Source organism: Panthera uncia, assembly GCF_023721935.1.
Source record: "Panthera uncia isolate 11264 chromosome A1 unlocalized genomic scaffold, Puncia_PCG_1.0 HiC_scaffold_17, whole genome shotgun sequence".
Classification (NCBI taxonomy): Eukaryota; Metazoa; Chordata; class Mammalia; order Carnivora; family Felidae; genus Panthera; species Panthera uncia.
Genome location: NW_026057577.1, coordinates 4,594,179 through 4,602,046, shown reverse-complemented (window position 1 = coordinate 4,602,046; position 7,868 = coordinate 4,594,179). Strand labels below are relative to the sequence as shown.

Sequence of the window (7,868 nt, the reverse complement as noted above, 5' to 3'; positions counted from 1 at the left end):
TTAAGTTTATTCATTTATTTTGAAAGAGAGAGCAAGAGTGGGGGAGGAGCAGAAAGAGAGGGAGACAGAATCCCAAGCAGGCTCCATACTGTCAGCACAGAGCCCAGCATGGGGTTTGAACTCATGAACCAAGAGATCATGACCTGAGCCGAAATCAAGAGTTGGTCACTTGACTGAGCCACCCAGGTGCCCCCCAATATAGGAGTTTAAAGAAACACAATTTCCCTTTTTTTAAAATGTTTATTTATTTTTGAGAGAAAGAGAGAGAAAAGAGAGAGCGGGAGAGGGACAGAGAGAGAGGGAGATGCAGAGTCCGAAGCAGGCTCCAGGTTCCAAGCTTCCATCACAGAGCCCGGTGCAGGGCTTGAACTCACGAACTGTGAGATCATGACCTGAGCCGGAGTCAGACGTTCAACCGATTGAGCCACCCAGGAGCCCCGAAACACATTTCCTTTTAAGTAGAGCTTATCTGGTCCCACACATTTTAGCGTGCAGTAGCTCCCATATATATCACGTCTAGATATTTCCAGTATCTCTCATTTTTTCTACCATGTTTACATCTTAAGTTCTAGCAAGGTAGAATGTAAAGTAAAATGGATCAAAAACGTGAAAGAAGGACATTACTTTCTAGTGCAAGGAACTCTAGATCAACATAATCATTGTTAGCACAAGCAGGGAACTCACTTGTCATTTGAGAGCATGAGAAACCTTTATCATCTGTTTAGTCATGTGAAAGGGCTCATTACATTCTAAACTGTCGTGTTCTGCATTCCTAGTGTGCTATGGTTTCAAGTCACTAACCAAAATCAGGTATAAATTTGATATATATGGACACTAAATAGGATATAACCTGGTGACATTTGGGTTAAAAACGGACTTGTATGTGGTATTAAAAGCATTTATTTATCTATTTATTTATTTATCTATTTATTTATTTATTTATTTATTTAGCAAACATGCTTTTATTGTAGTCTAATTGAAATTCTGGCAATATAGAATTATAGATTTTCTTTTTTTCTCCTAAAACTTAATTTTTAAAAATTTTTTAAATATAATTTATTGACAAATTGATTTTTTATGTTTATTTTTGAGACAGAGAGAGTGAGAGCAGGGGAGGGGCAGAGAGAGAGAGGGAGACACAGGATCCAAAGCAGGCTCCAGGTTCTGTGCTGTCAGCACAGAGCCCAACTCAAGGGCTCAAACCCACAATCTGCAAGATCATGACCTGAGCTGAAGTCAGACGCTTAATCACTTAACCGACCGAACCACCCAGGCACCCCTTTGTTTTTATTTTAATGTTTATTTATTTATTTTGAGCAACAGCGAGAGCATGAGCAAGGGAGGGGCAGAGAGAGAGAGGGAGAGAGAGAATCCCAAGGAGGCTAAGCTGTCAGCACAGAGCCTGATGCGGGGCTCAATCCCACGAACCGTGAGATCATGACCTGAGCTGAAGTCGGATGCGAAACTGTGACCGACTGAGCCACACAGATGCTCCAGAAATATTTACATTGTAATAAAAAGAAATAAATACTACCTGCAAGAGTGATTGAGCTTAGCTGTATTTTAGACTGAATACAGCTTTAATACACACATCACGATTGAAAACAGGCTGAAAGATGACTTTTCAAGTGTCCTGTTCTGAAACAGAAGAAATCCTGAAAAATGATTCCCACAGATCACACTGTAACTGCAGTTTATGTTTCCATGTTTCCTATCTACAGTTTTCTTTTTCTCAGTACTTGCAATTTGTTTAATCATCAATATTCCTATCCTCATCCCTACCCCCACTTTTTGACCCCAAAGTGAAGACAGTAAGTGGAAAAATCCAAAGGGAAATACATAAGGAAGAGTCTTTAGTTTAGGAAGTCTACCAGTTTGGGGGACGTATCAGCCTGATGGGTGTGATTTTCAGAATCTCTTACAAACCCAGAGAAAACATTGTACTTGGTTGATTATCAGCTTATTATAAAAGGATGTGATTCCGGGACAGCCAGATGGGAGAGTTGTATAGGGTGAGGCACTGGGGAAGGGGTCACTGTCTCCTGCAACCTGAAGGGTACGTGACATGTAACACCTGTAGGGGTGAAGCTGCAATGTAGATGTATTACAATGAAGTTGTGGGTCACTTGGGGGCAGTAGATACTGGGGAGACTGCATGCATACTGTCTGGAACTTTCCCTGGCTGTCCCCAACTTCTGCTCTGCTTGCAGTGGGGTGGTTGATGGTCTCCAACAGCTGGTAAGTCAGGTTCCCTGCTCACACCTGGGTAGTTGCCTCCTCCATCACTCCCCACTCGAGGACTTTTGGCCTGAAATCTGAGGGGCTTGAGGGGGGCAGCGGAGGCCTTTTGTGTGACTATTTTCTGCTGTGAAGGAGTGATGCTCCTGAGTCAAAGTTCCTTGCTTTCTGTCAGGATTGGTCTCTCTAGTGTGGAATGTGTGTCCAGCGTTACTCCAAGGGACTGTCCAACGAATCAGGAAGGGAGCAAGTGAAAGAGGAGGCTAAGAAGGTGTGGGCCAAGGGCTAGGCCCAGGACACTTGGAAGGATGAGCTGAGGCCGAGGCCCCAGGACAGAGAGCAACAAGGGTTTCCCTTCTTTGAGGGAATGGCCCCATTCTTCAGTTTTGTCTGCCTGGTGGAGGACGGAGGACATTTTGGGTGTTTTCCTGGACTTTTGCCTGACTGGTTAACATGGAAAAACAACACTGTTCCTTTACATATAGATAGGTACCTCCTTGGTCTGCAGTTAGTAGGTCTAGGGCCCTGTGATTTGGGAAGACCACGGTGATGAAGTTTTGGGGTGATGGGGGTTTGTGGGGTCCAGAGCCAATGGCCAAGAAAGGATTCTTGAAGACATCTTTGGTGCAAAAAGGTGATTTTATTAAAGCACAAGGACAGGACCCGTGGGCAGGAAGAGCTGTACTGGGGTCATGACGGGGTAACTGATTATACACCCTCAGGTTGGGAGGCAGTCAGGGATAGAGTAAGTCTCTAAGGAATTTTGGAAGCAAGGTTTCCAGGACCTTGAGAGGGGCTGGCTGTTGTTAGGGAAACACCATTTATTACTGTTTAATAAAACCTCAGTAATGAGAGCCTTGAGATATATATCGGGGGCCATAAGCTTGGAGTATGATTGCCAGCATCTATCTTGGGGGACTTGCGATAAAGGAAGTAGACTTACAGGGTCCTGGGGGGTCAGGATAATGTTAAGCCAAGATTCCCTTTTGCCCCCAGCAAAGTGTCCTCATACAGGCAGCTGAGTTCCTAGAGGGAGGTCACTTTGCCTATGTCAAGGACTTTTCAATGGGCTGTAGGCAGTAAGGGAATTTCATTTTTAAAACCCCTTTCCTTTGTTCTTGGGCAGCCAGGAGTGTCTGAGGAATATCACACATTCCACCAGGGGGTGGAGGGTGGGGAGTGGAGTTTGTAACCTGTCAGCTTGTCCTATGCTCCCTCACTATTACTTGTCTCCTTGAGGGTTGTTGGGGTTTCACTGCAAAGGAGGAGGTTTCACCCATGTGGAAATTGAGAATTTACCTACTTATTTTAGGCACTTGAGATGCCTTAGACTCTGGGAAAATAAATAGGGAAGGATGGGGCGCCTGGGTGACTCAGTCAGTTAAGTCTCTGACTCTTGGTTTTGGCCCAGTTCACGATCTCATAGTTTGTGAGTTCAAGCCCTGTGTCGGGCTCTGAGCTGACAGTCTGGAGCTTGCTTGGGATTCCCCCCCCCCCCCCCCCTCTGCCCCCCCCCTGCTTGAGTGCTCTCTCCTTCTGAAAAGAAATAAACTCTAACAAAATTAAAAAAAAAAAAAAGCAGATAAGGACACAGAGGTATCATACCAAGAGCAGCAATGCTACAGGAAAATCAGTGCTGTCCATGCAATCAGAGCGCTCCTGGACAGAGGAGATACTCTCAGAGTCTTGACAACTGGGCAACACAGACCCAGGGGATGGACAGAGAAGATACTCCCAGAGTCCTGACGGCTGAGCAACACAGACCCCAGCGAGAAGAGACAGGCCCTGAGGAGGTTAGGACCCAGTAATTAATTGGCCTCCGCATCCAACAGGAATTGAAGTCTTACCTGCCACTTCCAGGGTCACCTAGTAATCTCCTGCTCAGGAGCTGGAAGGGGCATAGGGTCTCCTTGTTGCAGGGCCATCCATGGAGAAGGGGCAGTCCTGGGGGGAAGTCCCTCCTCCAGTGTCCCATTGCTTTGCAAAGGGGGTAGGGAGTGGATAGCTTCTCCCTCTGGGGACACATGTGTGTCCCCAGTGTCTGGGTTTCCCTAAAGTGTAGCAGTTTCCAGTAGCGGCCATTGTTCCAGGGGACCGAGACCATGGAGGCTAAAGTGGCCAGGTCACAGGGCAGCCGGCAGTGTGCTGGTGTCCTGCCCTTCCTTTCCCCTTCTCTTTCTCTATCCTGGTCTTCCTCCTCTAAATCCCACTGATAAAACATGGAAGAGGCCACCTGCATTTGGGCAGGGGAGCCTCTCAAGTTGTCTTCTGGTGTCAGGGGTTGACCGGGCGAGGAATCAGTTGGCCAGCCTCGGATTCGGGGCCCAAATGGGTACGGGTAGTTAGAGCATCCCTGAGCCTTTCTAGAAAGGATTTTTCTGGCAGCCTGTAGTGTACCTTAGCCATGTTAATTTGTGGGTTTAGATCCATTGTTTCATGCCTTCCAGTAGGCAAAGAGTTGTGATCTCCTGTCCACCTAGAGGAAAGACAAAGACAGTAACAATCCTTTGGGGCTACAGGTGTCCCCGCTGAACCCTAAGAGTCATCTGGATACCCTGGGGCCCAGAGACATCTCTCTGGAAGCCCCAGCTACGGTTCCTGGGTCAGGGGAGCATCCTCCATCCGTGGACCTCTTGGTCTGGTGAGCCTCCCCAAGAGGGACCCCTGTCCACCCTAGTCGATGTGTCTTTCCTCAGGAGATGGGGGAACCGTCTTCCCTGTACTGAGACACCATCTAGTTTGGCAAACCAGTGTTGGGTCATTTCTTTCGCCCTGCCTCCCTCCATCCTCCCCAGACCAAAGATTTGGTCAAAGATCCTCCCTCCCACGCCTCAGGCAAAATGTAGAAAACACAAGTGATGAGAGCAGAGCAAGAGGATTTGAAAATGGTGGGGTCTCTGTGCACAGGGCTTTGGGAAGTAATGTAGAAATTGCTGAGGTTCAGAGCCAACCGCCAAGAAAGAATTCTTGAGACGTCATCAGTGCCAAAATGTGGTTTTATTAGAGGGCGGCGACAGCACCAGTGGGCAGAGGCAGCACGGGGGTTGTGAGGAGTGACTGAGCCTATCAGATTTTCTCCCCTACAGCAAGAGGAAGACATCAGGGACCCGGAAAACTGAATCTATAGGTTTCTGGAAGTTTGGCTAGTGATTAGATTGCTTTTTTCCTTGTAAATGATTGAGGCAGTTACAAACTGATGGAGACTCCGGTCAGGCATGACTGCGATCCGGTCAGATAACCACTTGTCCCCCCAACAAAGCATGAAGAGGACTAGGTCTTCCTTGAGGAATATTACACTCGTCCTAGTCAGGGACTCCTCAGGGGGCTGAAAGTTGTAAGGAGATTTAGCTTTTTTTGTTTTTTGTTTTTCCTTTTGCCTCTGTTTCCCACCTCAGAAAGCACAGGAGATGCAAGATGGGGGTGGGGGGGTGGGGGGAAGGGGGGTGGTCAGCGTCCCAGCTGCACAGGGATCAAGGGGGCGGCGAGGCCCCTCCCTCACGCCGTCCTTGCGGATCCGCCCGGCCCCGACAACACGCCAGCTGGACGCCCTGTCCTCGCCCTCGGAGTTCAGACCCAGACTCTTATGGACGCACGCGTTTCCTGGCAGTGAACGCAGAGAAGGGTGGAGCGGGAACTCAGGGAAGAGCGCGCCCCGAAAGGTCCCGCCTTCGCCTTAGTATTTCCACATTCTCCGGCTCCTCTGGTCCCGCCTCCGTCCTCCCAGTCCCCGCAGGGCCTCTTTCCGGTGCGCCATTTTGGCTCTTTCCCAGCCAACACCGGGAAACCACTATGCAAATATAGTCTAATGAGGCCGTGGGTTACTTTGGGGCAGTAGTTCCGGGGAGGGCGCATGCGCGGTCTGAGGGGCTCAGGGGGCATTTGGAAACTTCTACTCTGCTTCTGGGAGAAGTTGGTGGTTTTCGTCCTTTTCCTAACAGCTGGGAGGTACTGTTCCCTGCTCCCACCAGGCCCACCCCGCCAGCTGTAGCATGAGGGGCAATGACAGTTAACCACCTCCTATTGCTTTTGCGCCTGCCAAATGTGACATTTGCACAGTCAGGATTTTTAAAATTTTCATTTTATTTATCTTATTAAATTTTTTTTAATGTTTATTTTTGAGAGAGAGAGAGAGAGACAGAGTGCGAGCGAGGGAGGGACAGAGAGAGGAAGACACAGAATCCGAAGTAGGATTCCGGCTCCGAGCTGTCAGCACAGAGCCCCACGTGGGGCTCGAACTCACTAACCTTGAGATCATGACCTGAGCTGAAGTCAGATGCTCAACCGATGGAGCCACCCAGGCGCTCCTTATTTTATTTTGAGAGAAAGGGAGCGAGAGCATGAGCAGGGGAGGAGCAGAGAGAGAGTGAGACACAGAATCCTTAGCAGGCTCCAGGCTCTTAACTGTCAGCACAGAGCCCAACGCAGGACTCGAACCCACTGACCAAGTGATCTGAGCCAAAGAAGTTCAATCTTCAACTGACTGAGTCACCCAGGCGCTCCAGACTTTCTTTTAAAGCAAACTCTAGGGGCGCCTGGGTGGCTCAGTCGGTTAGGTCGCCAACTTCGGCTCAGGTCATGATCTCGCGGTCTGTGGGTTTGAGCCCCGCATCGGGCTCTGTGCTGACAGCTCAGAGCCTGGAGCCTGTTTCGGATTATGTGTCTCCCTCTCTCTGACCCTCCCCCGTTCATGCTCTGTCTTTCTCTGTCTCAAAAATAAATAAACGTTAAAAAAAATTAAAAAAAAAAAAAAAAAAAACAAAACACTCATGTCACTTAAAAAAAAAAAAAAAAAAAGCAAACTCTATAGTGAACGTGTGTCTTGAATTCACGACCCTGAGATCAAGAGTTGCACTCTCTAACGACTGATCCAGCCAGGCGCGGCCCGAGTCTGCTTTTTTTTTTTTTTTCAATTTTAATGTTTATTTATTTTTGAGAGAAAGAGACAAGAGTGTGAGCAGGGGAGGGGCAGAGAGAGAGGGAGACATAGACTCTGAAGCAGACTCCAGGCTCTGAGCTCTCAGCACAGAGCCTGACATGGGGCTCGAACTCATGAGCAGTAAGATCATGACCTGAGCTGAAGTTGGACCCTTAACTGAGCCACCCAGATGCCCCTATTTTTAAAACATTTTTTAAAATACTTGCTTTTAGACAGAGAGGGTGGGGAGGGGCAGAGAGAGAGAGAGAGAGAGAGAGAGAATCCTAAGCAGACCCTATGCCTGATGCAGGGCTTAGTTTCATGACTCTGGGATTATGACCTGAGTGGAAATCAAGAGTGGGGTGCTCAACCCCCTGAGGCCCTCCAGGACTCCTTCCCCCCCAATCATCTCTTCTTAAACACCTGGTGTCTTCAATCATTTCCCCAGGTGTATAGCTGACCACATGGTTACCGTCCCTCTGGACAGCCTGGTTTATGAGAACAGAACTTAACGTAGGGTGACCCCAAATGCTATAAAACAGATCAAATACACAAGGCAGACGTGGAGTAACTATTTCCTGTAATGAAGAGTGTAGGGGAGGAAAAACCTTTTTCCTTTACCCTTCTTTGGTTCATTGGCTGGGGCCCCCAGAATTAGACTGACAAGAGAAAAACAGAGTAAGGAAAGAAAAAGTTTATTAATGTCTATGGGGCA

The 7,868-nt window shown here is 48.1% G+C and overlaps 1 pseudogene; it reads right to left on the bottom strand.

The window, feature by feature from the left end:
* Positions 1–5,992, bottom strand: part of LOC125935107 (H2B.U histone 2-like) — a 27,439-nt pseudogene extending 21,447 nt beyond the window's left edge.
* Between the last annotated feature and the right edge of the window lie 1,876 nt (positions 5,993–7,868).